The sequence below is a fragment of the Ovis aries genome, chromosome 6, assembly GCF_016772045.2.
Source record: "Ovis aries strain OAR_USU_Benz2616 breed Rambouillet chromosome 6, ARS-UI_Ramb_v3.0, whole genome shotgun sequence".
Taxonomy (NCBI): domain Eukaryota; kingdom Metazoa; phylum Chordata; class Mammalia; order Artiodactyla; family Bovidae; genus Ovis; species Ovis aries.
The window spans coordinates 58,605,214-58,622,153 of record NC_056059.1 but is presented as its reverse complement, the minus strand read 5'-3'; the positions used below and the strand labels follow the sequence as shown (position 1 = coordinate 58,622,153).

Genomic DNA, 16,940 nt, shown 5'->3' with positions numbered 1-16,940 from the left:
TCTCTTTCAGAATTTTCCACAGTTTGTGGTGATCCACACAGTCAAAGGCTTTGGCATAGTCAATAAAGCAGAAATAGATATTTTTCTGGAACTCTCTTGCCTTTTTTACCCAAACATTATTGACTGGAGTGTTTCAATATTCACTTAGATAACAAATCACTGACCAGAGGCATTAGTTTCTGCAAAATCTCCTGGTCAATAATGTGTTAACATTAGACAAAGCAGACAACATAAAGAAAGAATATTGCTAGAAATGAGAAGGATCTTTTATAATGATAAAGAGATCAGTTCATCAGGTAGATATGATAACCTTAAATGTAATAGCACTTCAAAATACATGAAGCAAAACCTGACAGAATGAGTCAGAGGTCTGGAAATAATTTAAATTCTTTGAAATTAATCAGTTGTGTGGCACTGGGGAAATTATTTGATCTATGAATGAAAGCTTGCTCCCTTATAAAATAAAAATGATAGCATGTATATCATGAGTATTTTATGAGAATTAGATAAAAGTACATGTGAAACTTTTTAAAAATCCAGCTTGATGAACTAAAGGGAAATTTTAAAATCCACAATTACAATTGGATTAGTCAACATTCTTCAGTTAATAAGAAAGAAGACAGAACATCCACAAGGATATTGAAAACTTGAATGACACCATCAGTGAACTGGATCTAATTGGCATTCATAAAATACTTCGCCCAACAACAGTAGACTACACCTTCTTTTCAAGGTCACATGGAACATTAACCAAAAGAGACCATATGTTAGTCACAAGTGCTAACGAATTTAAAAGTATTGAAATCATAGAATTTGTCCTCTGACAATAGTGCAATTAAATTTGAAATTAATAAGAACTATTTGGGAAATCTCCCAATATTTAGGAATTAAACAGCACACTTCTAAACCACACACAGTTCAAAGAAGAAATCACAAGGAAATATAGAAGTATTTTGAATGAAAATAAAAACACATATCAAAGTTTATGTGATGTTAAAGCAGGATCTTGAGAGAGGTATATAGTTAAATGTTTATACTGGAAAAAAAGAAAGACCTGAAATCAATAATCAAGATTATAACTTTAAAAGAAAGGAAGAACAAATTAAATACAAATAAAGTAGAAGGGAGAAAATAAAGATACAGGCAGAAATTAACAACATATAAGACAAAAATAATAGAGAAAGTCAAAGAAATGAAAAGCTGGTTGGTAAACTTCAATAAACGGTATAAACCTCTAGCTAGACTCATTAAGGGAAAAAAAAAAACAACGTAGAAGACACAAACTGTCAATTCAGGAATGAAAAATGAAAATGGGATGTACCGCAGGTGCTGTAGACATCATAAGGGTGATAAATAAATATGTGAATAATTTTATGTAGATAAATTCAACAATTAGAAGAATGGGCAAATACCTTAGAAGATACAATTAACCAGTATGACTGAAGAAGTAGGAAACCTGACTATCCCAAATCTAGTAAGGAAATTAAATGTGTAAACTAAAAAATTTCCCACAAAGAAAATTGTAGGCCCATATGGCTTCACTTGTGAATTCTAGAAAATATTGTGAAAAGAAACATACCAATGTTTCACAAACGCAGAAAATAAGAAGATGGAATACTTCTGAACTCGTTTCAAGAGACCAGTATCACCTTGATATGAAAATCTGACAGTAACATCACGAGAGAGAGAGAAAGAGAAACAAGTGGAGACCGATATTCCTCATAAATATAACTACAAAAATTCTTAGCAAAATAATAGCAAGTTGAATTCAGCAATCTCTTTAAAAAAAATTATGCCTTGTGACCAAAGAGGTAGGAATTATTTCAGGAACGTAAGAAATTCTAGAGGAAAACCATTGAAGGTGAGGATGTATGCCAATGGGAAGTAAAGATAAAAAGAGAATATCACAAGCTCCAATAGTCTTGATTTCCACTCTTATTTATAGCAGCTGACATTTCTGAGCATTTATCACATTCCAGAAAGCACTTTCAGAGTTGTATGTGAATTAATCTCATTTAATCTTTGCAAGAACCCTGTGAGGTAGGTACCATTTTATAAATAAGTAAACTAAAGCACAGAATGTTAAAACAACCTTCAAAAAACTAAGATCATGGCATCCGGTCCCATCACTTCATGGCAAATAGATGGGGAAACAATGGAAACTGTGACAGACTTTATTTTCTTGGGGTTCAAAATCACTGTGGATGGTGATTGCAGTCATGAAATTAAAAGACAGTTACTCCTTGGAAGTAAAGCAATGACAAACATAGACAGTGTATTAAAAAGTGGAGACATAATTTTGCCTACAAAGGTCCATATAGTCAAAGCTGTGGTTTTTCCAGTAGTCATGTACTAATGTGAGAACTGGACAATAAAAAGGCTGAGTGCTGAAGAATTGATGCCTTCAAACTGTGATGCTGGAGAAGATGCTTTAGAGTCCCTTGGACTGCAAGGAGATCAAACCAGTCAATCCTAAAGAAATCAACCCTGAATATTCATTAGAAGGACTGATGCTGAGACTAAAGCTCCAATCCTTTGGCCACCTAATGGGAAGAGCCTACTGTTTGGAAAAGACCCTGATACTGGGAAAAACTGAAGGCAGGGGGAGAGGGGAGGACAGAGCATGAGACGGTTGGATGGCATCACCGACTCAATGTACATGAGTTTGAGCAAACTTTGGGAGATGGTGAAGGACAGGGAAGCCTGGTGTACTGCAGTCCATGGGGTCGCAAGGAGTCAGACACAACTGAGCGACTGAACAACAACAAAAAGCACAGAGAAACTTAACTTGTCCACAGTCCCGTAATGTTTGGACCTATAGTATCTGTCTCCAGATCCCTGGTGGCTCAGATGGCAAAGAATCTGCCTGCAATTAGAACCCGGAAGACCTGGGTTCGAATCCCTGGGTCAGGAAGATCCCCTGGAGAAGGGAATGGCTACCCACTCCAGTATTCTTGCCTGGAGAATTCCACAGAGAGTCCATGGGGTTGCAAAGAGTCGGACACGACTGAGAGACTAACACACTTTGCTAATGTACTCTTTATACAGAACTGCTCATTTTCTGTGCTTTTGCCTAGCAAGACTGTTTTCATCATTCCTGAAGTGGCTCATCAGTAAAGAATCTGCCTGCCAATGCAAGAGACATACGATATGTGGGTTGGATCCCTGAGTCCAGAAAATCCCCTGGAGGAGGAAATGGCAACCCACTCCAATGTTCTTGCCTAGAGAATTTCATGGACAGAGGAGCCTGGTGGGCTACGGTCCATGGGGTTGCCAAGAGTCAGACATGACTGGACATGCATATAGCAGAACAAAAACATTTATGTACTTTTTCAGCTCATAGTTAAGAACTGCCTTCTGAGTCAAAGTATTAAGCAAAAAGCAGTTACAAAAGCAAAATATATTTCTAAAATAAAAGTATGTTTATTAAATTATAAAACTCATGATACTAGAGAGGGAGATATGCTACTTTATACCCTCCTAAATGTTTATGTGACTACAAATGTTGCCATCTCCAAGAAGTGGAAAAGATACTTTCCCTTTTTCAGGTGTAGAACAAAATGCTTGTACTTTTCCCCCTGGGTAGACTAGATTTCAGTGCTGGCACTGTGACTTGGGCAAGGTCTTTAAGCCCTGTGGGCTTTAGCTCTCAAATTTACAAAATGGAATGTGAGGATGAGGAAGATATCCAGGTATTCTTTTATTCTCTCTGATTCTCCCTAGCTTTTCTCCTCCACAGTGCTTGAGTTTCAGAAGTTTGACCTTCTCCAGAAACGCCTTTTTCAAACTTTTTGGACCATTGTCCACAAGAAATAACTTGACTTCACAAACCAGTAGACACCTGATGCACATATATATGTATAATGGAAGTGATCACCTAGTTTTTTGTACACATTAGGAAAATTATTACTTTTGAAAGTAACTATGCTGCACGTGGCTTCCCTTGTGGCTCAGACAGTAAAGCGTCTGCCTACAATGCGGGAGACCCGGGTTCGATCCCTGGGTCAGGAAGTTCCCCTGGAGAAGGAAATGGCAACCCACTCCAGTATTCCTGCCTGAAAAATCCCATGGACAGAGGACCCCAGTAGGCTACAGTCCATGGGGTCGCAAAGAGTTGGACACGACTGAGTGACTTCACTTCACTTCATGCTGCACCTATGGATTGAAGTCAATAGCTTTTCCATGGTTTAAATAAATAGATTATGGCTTGTATGTGTAAGTTTTTGAATGTTTCTATGAACCAAAATCACTATGGATTGTGACTGCAGCCACGGAATTAAGACACTTGCTACTTGGAAGAAAAGCTATGACAAACCTAGACAGTTTCTTAAAAAGCAGAGACATCACTTTGCTGACAGAAGTTCGTATAGTCAAAGCTATGGTTTTTCCAGTAGTCATGTATGGATATGAGAGATGGACCATAAAGAAGGCTGAATGCCCAAGAAGTGATGCTTTTAAATTGTGGTGCTGAAGAGGAGTCTTGAGAGCTCCTTGGACATCAAGGAGATCAAACCAGTCAGTCCTGAAAATTCATTGGAAGCACTGATGCTAAAGCTGAAGCTCCAATACTTTGGCCACCTGGATGCAAAGAGCTGATTAATTGGAAAAGACCTTGATGCTGGGAAAGATTGAAGATAGGAGGAGAAGCGGGAAACAGGGGATGAGATGGTTGGATGGCATCACCAGCTCAATGGACATGAGTTTGAGCAAACTCCAGGAGATAGTGAAGGACAGGGAAGCTTTGGCGTGCTGCAGTCCATGGGGTCACAAAGAGTCGGACATGACTTAGCAACTGAACAGCAACAACAATGAACCAAAATGTAGATAAAGAAGCATCTTGAGTAAACGTTCTCTAAGATATGTATACAAATATTAGAAAGAAGTAAACCCCATCTACTGTGACCTAGTAGCTCCTATGCGGCTGGGGTGGAGACTTCCGGGGAGGGAAATGAGTGAGTGTTATTGGAAGGTTGATATTGATGAGGATAAGATAGTAAAAATTGTGTGTGTGTGCACACTTGGGTATGTGTACATGCACCTAACCAGTCACAGAACCCTGCCATCACCCCTTTCACCTCCTTCCTTCTAGCCCTGCTTATTTCTTTCCACCTGTTGCTCTTAGCCTACAGAGTTTAAGATCAGCAGTTCTTAATATTTCTTGGGCCTTATCCTGAAAACAATCCACATCCATTACACACAGAAAATTTCATATATATCAGGGGTTCTGGAACCCTAGATTTAGGAATATCTGACCTGTAGAGTTTGTAAAACAATTAATTCATAGATAAAACTATATTTAGCCAATAAATATATGAAAAATGGTCAAGCTCACTAGCAATGAGTTAAAGAACTCTATTAGAGAACTCATAAAAAGATCTGTGTTACATACAAATGCTTTTGTATATATTTAGAACATATATGCATTTGCCTATTAAGACATCCTCAGCTACCTAACACTCATCCTGTCCTTTAAGACTCAGTTTCAGCATCACCTTTCCCAGAATCTCTGGTCCACTAGCCACCTCCAGGCCAGTGGGTAGGGTGCTGCTGAGGGCTCCGTGTTCCAAGATGTATTTCCCATATTACACCACTTTTTGTGCCCTCCTGCCAGTTTGTTTTAGCATCTGTTTCCTTTAGGTAAGAACACTCTGAAGATAGAAGCAGGGCTTTGTGTCACTGTGTCTCCATTGCATAACCCAGTGCCTGGCCACAGCTGGCACCCACTATGTGGCTGCCTGAGGGTAAGATGCCCACACTCGCTTCCTGGCATCCTTAAAGAGCTATGAGACACTGAATTTTAAAAATTTCTTACCAATTACTTTTTTGTATAGAACCTAGATTGAAATTTCACTTTTCACTTTCATGCATTGGAGAAGGAAATGGCAACCCACTCCAGTGTTCTTGCCTGGAGAATCCCAGGGACAGGGGAGCCTGGTGGGCTGCCATCTATGGGGTCACATAGAGTCGGACACGACTGAAGTGACTTAGCAGCAGCAGCAGCAGATTGAAATTTAGAATCACAAAACTACTGTACTTTTTAAGTGGAAATGACTTAGGAGGAGTTGTTTTCAATTAAGTGTCAATGCTGCTGCTGCTGCTAAGTGTCAATAGATTAGTGCAAATTCTCACACTCAAAGAAAAAACGATAAAAATATGAGCAATGGAGCAGATTAAAAAAAATAGGTTAAATGATGCTTTCTTATTCTGATATTATGTTTCCCTCTCATTTTAAGGTTATTTTTAAATTCTAGGCTAGTATTTTTTGAAAAGTTCTATTAAATAAAAAATTCTGAAAACTCCAGCTCTTATGTCGTTCTGCTCAGAACTAAAATCCATAGAGATTGTGACTTTGCCCATGGCCAAACCAAGAAATAAACATTTCAGTCCAGTATCTTTCTGCTATTATGTTTAATGCAATTGTGTACATTTAAAATTTTTACAGATATGTTGGTGCAATTGGTTTTCTGTTTAGCCTTTTAAATTTAGAAATAAAACAGTCAGTTAACATGTTTGTTGTATTATAGTCAGAAACAGGTTTGCTCTCTGAGAAGTATGTATAACCATATGATATTGCTGACTGTCAGTGTTTGGTGAGGTTTTAAGAAATGTCAGAATCTTCAAATTATATATATATCTAATATTAATATTGGGGCTTCCCTTGTGGCTCAAATGGTAAAGAATCTGCCTGCAGTGCAGGAGACCTGGGTTTCAGGTCTTGGGTCAGGAAGATCCCCTGTAGAAGGAAATAGCAACCCACTCCAATATTTTTGCCTGGGAAATCCCATGGACAGAGGAGCCTGGTAGGCCACAGTCCTTGGGGTTGCAAAGAGTCGTACACAACTCAGCAACTAACACTTTAATATTGACTTTGATATGGAATCAAAAACTGTTTTCTTTCCATTTTTGGATGTGTCTTAATTTTGAAGGTGTTATAAGGACTTAAAAAAAGAATTTGAAGAGATTTTGAATTTGGCTATTGCTTTAATTCTGATTTTAAACATCTGAATACTGTCCATCTAAGAAGTTCCACTTCTAGGAGCTTATTATAAGAAAATAATGAGATGTGCAAAAATGCACGCATAAATGTGTTTATTAAAACATTTATGTTACTAAAGATTAGAAAAAAGCACAAATACCCAATAATAAAGAATTGGTTAAATACTTCAATATAGTAATTTTATGGAAAATGCTTTGGTTATTAAATATGGCTGTATTTTTATCTTCTTCTATATACCTGTATTTCCTGATTTTTATCTATCACAAATATTTTGTACTTATGTAACTTATTTGAAAAGTTGTAAAATTTGCTCAACTCAATATTTTGTCTGAAATTATGTTCCTTACTTGTTTTTTTATGCTTTTTTCCAATTTGACATTTAATTTGACATTTTAATTGAATAGCCAAAGTTCAGTATAGGTGGACTCTAAGTTTTAATTTTTCAATTTTACTTTTACATCTTCTGTGTTTATGTAGTTTAGCTTAACTTCAGCATCTGACACTGAGCTGCTCATAGAACAGCACAGAATCCAATGAAAAGCTGTCATTTTTGTCTGAACACTGTGCTCTCCTGCAAACTCATATCTGAGGCCTGTACATTCTAATTCTTGATAATTTAGTATCAAGTTGGACAAGCACAACCATAAACTCAAAGATCTAGAAAATATTTGAAGATGTAATCAGTTCAAATATTCTTTTTTTTCCTTTGTAGTTAGCTGCATCTTAGCTCAGAGTAGAAATTCTGGCTATAATTTTTTTGCCAGGATTGCAGCCTATTGGCCTAAAAGCCAGTATGTGTAGTATCTTTAGTATTTACAGCTCAAAAGTTGCCTCTTTGAAAGAGGAAGACAAGTGGTTCCTGATTACATCATAGCTCTGTATGCCTGTGTGTGCATCTGTGTGCATGTGCGTGTCTGAGGGAGGAGAAGGAGGGCGGGGCGGGGGCGTGGAGGAGAGGGAGAGAGAGTGGGCTGGTGTAAAGGGTTTCTGTTGTCTTTGGCAATAGGTTCATTTGCCCATGTAAAGTTCTTGTAAACTCCAGTAGTTCTTCCTAGTAGTTGTACTACTTTAATTAATTAATTAATGTCTGGCTCTATTTCTAGAAGTCAAGAGACATCAGAGCAGGAACCATGTCTCCACCCACCCCACTCTCTTTTTGCTTAGATTCCAACACAGTGCCTTTTGCATATGTAGTGAGGAGTTATGAATGTTAGTTAAGTAAATGCATGCGTGGGTCTTAGAAAACTTGATTTGTTTATTTTCTACCATGTGTAACAGCTTCTATGGTTGTTTTAGCTCCTCTCCCCCCCTCTTTCTTCCAATTGCTTCTTAAAGCCATGTTTAGAATGGGGTGGAGCGGGGGGAACCATTGCCTCAGACTGAAGGAAGTGCCTGCCGACACTCCATCCATTTGTGAGCTTCCAAAGGTGGGACCTGGGCTTCAACCCTGCTAGGATCAGTGTTTGTGCTTCCCTTCCTGGCTCCAGATAGTGTGATAGAAGCCAAGCATCTGTTTTACCATCTGCAGTAATGCAGAGGTGTAGCCTGCATTGGAGAAGGAAATGGCAACCCACTCCAGAGTTCTTGCCTGGAGAACCCCAGGGACGGGGGAGCCTGGTAGGCTGCCGTCTAAGGGGTCACACATACACAACTGACGCGACTTAGCAGCAGCAGCAGCAGCCTTTTTAGGACGGCAGATTTGGATGCCAGTGTGACTGTGGGAACTCCAGCTCTCTCATAGACAAAGTGTACAGCATCTTTAATTTGTGCAACATGCTAGGCTTTGCCTCAAGAAGGCTTGGTGAAGGCAGGCATTTCTGTCTGTGTTGTTCATTGCCCCATCTTCATCCCTAAGGACAGGGCTTGAATGCCCACTCTGTGGGCACTCAGTAAATGTTTGTTGAATGAATGATGAATGATGAAATATCCTCATAGCTGATGAATGTCGTCTTGTGTTTGATGTGCCATTTTGGCAATAGTTCCAGTTAAGCTGACTGGTTAGCTCAGTTGGTTAGAGTGTGGTACTAATAATGCCAAGGTCATGGGTTCGATCCCCATATGGGCCATTAAGTCTACTTTAGGGCTTCCCAGATGGTGCTAGTAGTAAAGAACCTGCCTGCCAATGCAGGAGATGTAAGAGACACAGATTTGATGCCTGGGTCGGGAAGATCCCCTGGAGGAGGGCACTGCAGTCCACTTCAGTATTCTTGCCTGGAGAATCCCATGGACAGAGGAGCGTGGCAGTCTCCAGTCCATAGGATTGCACAGAGTAGGACATGCTTGAAGTGACTTAGCACACCAGTTAAGAACTTAAAATGTGTGCTGTTTATGAAGAGGCAACCTTTTGCTCACCCTTTCCCCCGACTCCCCCGCCCCCACCCATTACTGTTTCCATGCTCCCATACTCTGCTGCATGAGCCTTCTAACAAGATGCCAATTCTTGCATTTTCCTTTATAGGACAGGCCAAACCATTCATGTTGGCAATCATGTGCTAGTGAGTATGTTGTTACAAAATTTCCAAATCTTCTGATCAACCCACTGCTACTGCTGCTGCTAAGTCGCTTCAGTCGTGTCTGACTCTGTGCGACCCCATAGATGGCAGCCCACCAGGCTCCCCGTTCCTGAGATTCTCCAGGCAAGAACATTGGAGTGGGTTGCCACTTCCTTCTCCAATGCATGAAAATGAAAAGTGAAAGTGAAGTCGCTCAGTCGTGCCCAACTCTTAGCGACCCCATGGACTGCAGCCTACCAGGCTCCTCTGTCCATGGGATTTTCCAGGCAACCCACAAACTTTACAAATATAACAAATTCATTTTTTAAAATATAAAATGCATTTTCAAATCAATGTTTTCCATAAGAATACTGATTTTTGTTGTGTGGATTCAGAGAACAAATGGTGATAATATATGCTAAAATTAAAATTGGTCTGCTTCCTTTTATAAACCAGAATCTTATCACTTCCCAGTTTATCTTGTCTCTCAGGAAGCTCAGAGCTAGGAGTTATGCCCACTTGTGCTTACCCTCAACTTTCTGAAACAGGGGTTTCATCTCTGTTTTCCTTCATTACTTTGTTTCTTGAACATGAAAAACATATATGGTATTATGCCTTGTTGAAAGTAGCCTCAAATTCTTTTTGGTAGATGGAAAATTATAATTAATGAAAAGAAAAATATTTGACTGTTCACAGGTGCTTTTCAAAGCCTGCCTTCCATGATGCTATCAATGCCTCCATCTAACTCACTGGGTATTGACCCTCTTCCTGAGCCCAATTTCTCCAGTGTAGAGGCACTGGGAAATAGAGGCGTTTTATGTTAGAATATTAGCATTCAGCAGAAAGAGTCCTAGGTTTGAAGTCAGCAGAGCTGGGTTCTTATTATAACTCCATGAACTGCTGGAGTGACCTCGGACAAGTCATTTAACCTGTTTCTCTTCTACACATTGAGTATAAGGTCACACGCTCTATCAACTACCTTAGGTTCTCCTGATGTTGAGATAAAACATGTTCGCATGTTTTGTAACGATTACAGTTGTCTACATGTCTGTGGCCCCACAAGTCTATAACATTCTTTAAGATCAGGGACTGCATCTTGTTCATCTTTGTGTCATCAGGGCTTGGCTTGTTGACCTGAAGATGCGGAGGGCATTGACACTAACTTACTCATTGTTTTCTTTCAGCAAAGTTCCTCTGGTGTCTGTTTGTCAATAAACCTTCATTGGTCAGCTAATCTTAACTGAATGCTTTCTGCATGCTTTCTACTTCCCCTCAGATATTTAACTGTGGAAGAAGTACAGAGGATAAACACAGAAAAATGAAAATGCACACATATGCACACATACATACACCCCCCCCCCATTATAGATTCCCAAATGTCAGAGGTCACAAAATAGTGGCTTAAGGGCTAAATCTGCCTTTAAATGTGATTTCTTTGGCTCAAACATGAATTTTTAAAATGTAAACCAATAACTTAAAATCCAGACATGGATTTTGCTTCTTTGTGAAGTTGTGAACAGCTGGTCACACCAGGCCAGCTGCAGTGTTTGCAGGGACAACTGGCAATGCAATGCTGGCCGTTACAGGCATTTCCTTGATGGGCCAGCCCAGATACAGCCCTGTCAGTCCCCATTGTCTCGTGAACACCAAGGTGAATAGGAGCTACTATTTCTAATCACATTTATTATGCTTGCGCTTGGGTGGCAGCATTTACTGCGTACCAGGCACTATTCTAAGCTCTTTGCTTACCTATTCATCTTGACTGTTGTTTAGTTGCTTAGTCGTGTCTGACTCTTTGAGACCCCATGGACTGTTAGCCTGCCAGGCTCCTCTGTCCATGGAATTCTCCAGGCAAGAATACTGGACTGGGTTGCCATTTCCTTCTCCAGAGGATCTTCCCGACCCAGGGATCGAACCCACATCTCCTGCATTGCAGGCAGTCTCCTGTGGTTACAGGTGGATTCTTTCTGACTGAGCCACTTTATACACCTAAGAAGGACAGGTAGGGAGACTGAGGTGCAGTTAGTCTGTGGTGGATCAGGATTCAACCCCAGGCGTTGGGCTCCCAGGTTCTGGCTCTTAATTGCTCAGCTAGCTATATCATATCTTGGTGGGGAGGGAAGGATATAAAAAAAAAAATCATACCTAAGAAGTGATTTTGTAGAGTTTCAAAGGTATAAAGAGTCATGAGTCCAGGCAGGTTAAATGTACTGTGCAGAGCCCTGGCTGGAGATCTGAGCACAGTCTTGGTTAACGCCCAGTGCAAGAGGGTGCAGATAGGAGACAGGCAGGAGGTGATGTGTGGCGGCAGGGGACTGGGAGCTTGGGTCACATTCCCTAGGGAAGGGGATGGCCCTCGGCCTCTTAGGGTGGCCTGAGCTAAGGTCAAAGTCCTGTGACCCACGTGGTGTGGGATGAGTCGGCGTTCTTACAGGAGTTCTGCTGAACTTCATTCATTGCTTTCACAATAGAAGAAAGTCGATTTTGAAACCCAGGTGTCCCTATAATACTGGCCTGACTGTTTACTTCTGCTTCGGTCCCTGGGTATATGAGCAAATACTTCAGGCACTACAACGAGCAGAAACTTGAGACAGAGCTTATCTTGTAATGCTGGGTTTTGCATCATATCCAGGGTGTGGTGTTACTTTAGAAGGCAAGTTCAATAATTACGTGTTTACGGATTGAGCAAACACTGCATGTGCCTGGGAGGGCTCAGGATTTATACTTTTAGAGCCTAGGGAACTTATTTAGCTGGTCAGCAGGCTTAGTGCCTGGATATAACAAATGGTCACAATATATTCAACACATTTATGTGTGTGTATGTGTATTTACATTGAATATTTATGTAACACCTGGTATTGAATCATACTTATTTACAAAATAGTCTAGGGAAGCTTGGAGATAAGTGAATCAATTAAAGCTAATCAGGCAAGCCCTGATCATTGACCCACCCCATGTGTCCTCTCTTGTTACATGTGATCTATTAAATAGCACATTTTGTGTTTTTGATGTAGCCTAATGATATAATAAAGGGACAAAAAATGAATGTTAAAAGCATTTAGGGTCACCAAAACTGCCTTCTTTAGAAAATAAGGATGGCTATTAAACAGTTAGACTCTTTATTCTCTTGCCCTATTATTATGTCTCTCTTTAGGAGAGAGATTGAAAGCATGTTTATTGCTCTGTTCTTAACCAGGCTTGTCAACTACTGCCATACAGTAAGTGTTTAAAGCATCTGTAACAATGAATTGCAGCCCACACCCCTGCCTCATCTCTGTTTCCCTGCTTTATTGCCCTTTGATAATTTCTTCCATTTCTATTTTTGCATTTTCAAGGACAACACAAGGCAGAATAGTTATATGATTCAGGACTTTTAAACACACTTGAAATATGGCATCACTTGTTATTCTTGATAACAAACCTAAAGGCAAGCTTTCAAGCACTGACTTGTCTTCTCCCTCCTTATTCCAGCTACTCAGACTTAAAGAGAAGGACTTTGAAATTATCTTCTTAATTGGGTTGCATGTCACTGCTGTTGGTAAAAGTGGCTTTGGGATACAGGTGTTGGTTTTGGGGGGAGGGCTTTGCTGTGGTTTTACATGTCTTGTCTTCGTTGCTTTGCTAGCTTCGAGGACCAGGCAACATCCTTGGCTTGTTCTATTCCCTTTGAGGTTGATGCCGTCTGAGTCTGGCCTTTCTTTGCTCTGGCCGTTCAGGTGTTCTGGACTTGATATTCTGCTCCTTTTGAAATGGACATCAGAGGTCCACATACAGGCTTTTGGTGCACTTAGAGTTATGCTAGGAGGAGCATGAAATGACTTCCCAAAGGATGTGGTTCCCACCCCCTTAAGAACTGAAAAAGGGAAGGTCATGGTTGGACCAGTAACCCATCCTACTTGACTGTCAGTTTCCTTATTTGTAAAGTGTGAGAGTCAGACAAGATCATCTCTAACATCCTTTTCTGCTCAAATATTCTGAGCCAAAGCAGGCTGAGAACACATCTACACTGAGAATTCTGTAATTTTAATAATTTTCTGGAAAAGCGTGATGGTGGTACCAGCCAACAAGACTGAAACAGAGTTTGCAGTCAAATGGAATTAAGGATAAACCCAGTTTTGCCAGTTTTTTTTGCTCTGTAACCTTTAGCATATCACTTTTCTTTGAGGCTTATGTTTCTCATCTTTAAATGAAAATACGACTACCTACCTAGCAGAGTTGTTGTACAGACTGAATACATACGTTAGCATATTTTTGGCGCTACATGCATAGCCGACACATAGGATTCATTCTGTACATGGTGGAAGTTACTCTAATGACAGTGATCTTATGAGTATGTGGTTTGGGGAATAGTTGAGGGTTTGGAATAGGTTCAGTCTAAGGAAGATGGCATATGGAGAAGTCTTTGAAGTTGAAAGAGTACTAAGAATGATTTTGAGGGTAGGGTAGCTGCTGAAAGAGATAATGCCAAGGATGTGATAAGAAGCAAGTGAAGGGCACTGATGGGCAAGACCATTCATTCACTTAATTCCAGTACTTGCTACAGGTGTAGGTACTTTCAGTGAGATCATTTCCTTGTGATCAGTGTTGTTTTGTGCCTTGTCTAGTATGTTATCTTCCAAACACAGAATCAACCTTTGTGATTGAAGATGGCGGCACATTGGTGACACGTTGCTCCTCTTGCCATCGGTAATGGATATGGGCATGTCTGAAAAGACCAGCTCAAGATAAAACCCAAATATACTCCAAAACCCACAGATGGAGACTGTTTTTTATTTTATAGCTACTGTCAATGCATGTAGTGCCTGTCACTTACTATTTCTGCCGACATCTGGATGCTTGAAAATTTCACTTTACTTTAGATCTTAACCTGGGCTTCTCTAGTCCAGCGGATTTTTGAAGTCCTTGAGATTCTTTGCAGAACTGCCTGGATATGAGCATGTGTGCGTTCTGGGAGGGGTCAGACTTGAAAAAGCCAACAAAGCTGCTGAAGGTGTCTTAGACTAAGAAATAATTAAAATGATTTTACAAGATGAAAAAATGATCTAACACAAACACAGAGAGGTCCCCAATTACTTGTTTGTTTCCATAGCTTTCATAAGTCCACACTTTCTTCTTTCCTCTAACAAACAATGCAACGGATGAGTCTCTTTGGCAAAGTTTGCACATTTTCCGAGCAGCTCTTTACGACATGATCCGGGATCTGGTTGAATGGTTTGGAGGATTTCTGGTGAGTGGATGTGGAGACTTTGCGCTTTCTTCTTTGTTCCTAGAAAGAGCATTAACAAAGAAAAAAAAAAAATTCTTTTTAAAAATTTCTTTAGGAAGACTAAAGACTCAGAGAATAAAGTTTCCTGGAAAAGAAAATGATTTGGATACCAGCAACCTCAAAGGGTAAAGTAAAAGTGGCAGGGTAATAAGATTTTTAAAGAAAAAGAAGGAATAGTGCTTGTTATCCAGATTTCCGTTTACAAAGAGAATTAGTCCTTTGTGCCTGGCTTTGCCTCCAGGCCAGCAGGGCTGACAGGGCCACTCCTCAAAGAGGGTTTGGGAACCTTCTCTCTTCCTCCTCCCCTCCTCTCCCCCTCCCTCTCTTCTCTCCCTGTCTTTTTCTCTCTCTTTCTGTGTTTCTGTCTCCATCTCTCTCTCCCCCTCTCTCAAACACACGCACACACACACATACTCATCTTTAAAAGGCACAACCTTCATTGTATCACCAGGATTAGGATTTGGAACATCTTAAGGAGATGTTGACCCCCACAAATCTAGATTAGAAAAGGAAGTGAATTTTAGTTGAACCTGCTTTGAAAATACAGAACTTCTCTTTTAAGAAACAGGAGAAGGCAATGGCACCCTACTCCAGTACTCCCGCCTGGAAAATCCCATGGACGGAGGAGCCTGGTGGGCTGCTGTCTATGGGGTCACACAGAGTCGGACATGACTGAAGTGACTTAGCAGCAGCAGCTTTTAAGAAACAAGAGGAAATAAATAACTAGATAGAATTTGTTGAGCCTCTGTGAGTCCAGAGCTCCTGTCGAAGCTTTCTGATAGAGTCAAAAGCCCCAAATTCATCATTCACCAAATTGTTACACAGATAAAATGATTCTCTTAGAGGCTGGCTGTAGAAGTTGCTCTTTAGATGTTTACTTTCTAGTCTGGGAGACAGATCTCACAAACATGGAACAATTAAGGAGAACAAAGTAAAGTCAGACTTCTGAGAAGGGAAAGCTTAAGTGGGCTGGAAGAATGCATCAGGTCAGCAACACACAAAAATTGATGTACTTCAGCAGGGAAATGGGTAAATAAAACTGATGGTTTCAAAAGATGGAATACTATTCAGTAGCCAGAAGTATTGAAATAAATCTATATGAGGCCACATGGATAAGTTTCAAAATATTGTTAAATGAATTTAAGTGAAAAATTAAGCAATTCGTTTAGGATGTGTATGGCATTATGGGTTTCCCAGCTGGTGCAGTAGTAAAGAATGCAGCTGGAGTGCAGGAGACGTGGGAGTCTCTGGTTTGATCCCTGGTTGAGGAAGATTCCTTGGAGAAAGAAATGGCAACCCACTCCAGTCTTCTTGCCTGGGAAATCCCATGAACAGAGGAGCCTGGTGGACTACAGTCCATGGGGTCGCAAAGAGGTGGACACGACTGTTCATGCAAACACCAGCATAGCATTATACCATGTATGAAGAAAAACACATAAAATAACATCATTTATTCTTTGTGTGTGCGTGTGTGTATTTCTTTTTAAAGAGCTGGAAGGAAACACCTTCACTCAGAATCACGGTTCCTTTGTGAGGTTGGAGAAGGCTGACTGTCAAAGCTCGCTTTAGTCTCATCTGTTTCGTGCTGCTTTTGCCTTTGGTGATTTCCCCTGTTGACTGGGGGTCTGGAGGCCCAGCTTTCTTCTGCAGGAAGCAGTTGAGGGTTTTATAAAGATCTTGCCTTCTCCTAATACACCACATGACTTCCTGGTAGCCAGGGCCTCTCTAGGTCTTTTCCTTTTTTTTTTTTTTTTTTTTTGGAGGGTTCCAGCAAAGTAATAAGTGAAGAAATGCCAGAAGAATGTTACAAGCACACCATACATTTAAACTATGTTTAGCCGTTAAAGTTGTGTGATGATGTCTCTTCAACCCTGGCAGGGTATCTCTCATGATACCATCAGAAGTCTATATTTTAAGTCCCAACTGTCCCCCTGCTGTGCTCCTCCAAGTGGCCCCAGGGAGCCAGAGAAAGGCCCTGTGTGGAGCAGGCTGATGGACTGACAGTGGGAGGCCTCTGAAGGCAAACTGCAGGGCCTTCAGTCCCTCCCCAGGCTTAAGTTCTCCCTTCTACCTGGCATTTGCATCTAGAGGGAGGTCTTGCCTGCAAAAGGGTTGAGTTTCTGCTTTATGTGTGTGTTGTAGAACATCACATGGAGAAAATTTACCTTTCCTATCACTACTGAAT

General features: G+C 40.5%; 1 long non-coding RNA gene and 1 other non-coding gene across 2 annotated transcripts in view; both read left to right on the top strand.

The window, feature by feature from the left end:
• The window catches only part of LOC105609125 (uncharacterized), a 109,856-nt gene that overhangs the window by 16,510 nt on the left and 76,406 nt on the right, over positions 1 to 16,940 (top strand). The window lies entirely within an intron of this gene.
• Positions 8,990 to 9,063, top strand: TRNAI-AAU (transfer RNA isoleucine (anticodon AAU)). Its single transcript has one exon. It is a non-coding gene; the product is annotated as a tRNA-Ile (tRNA).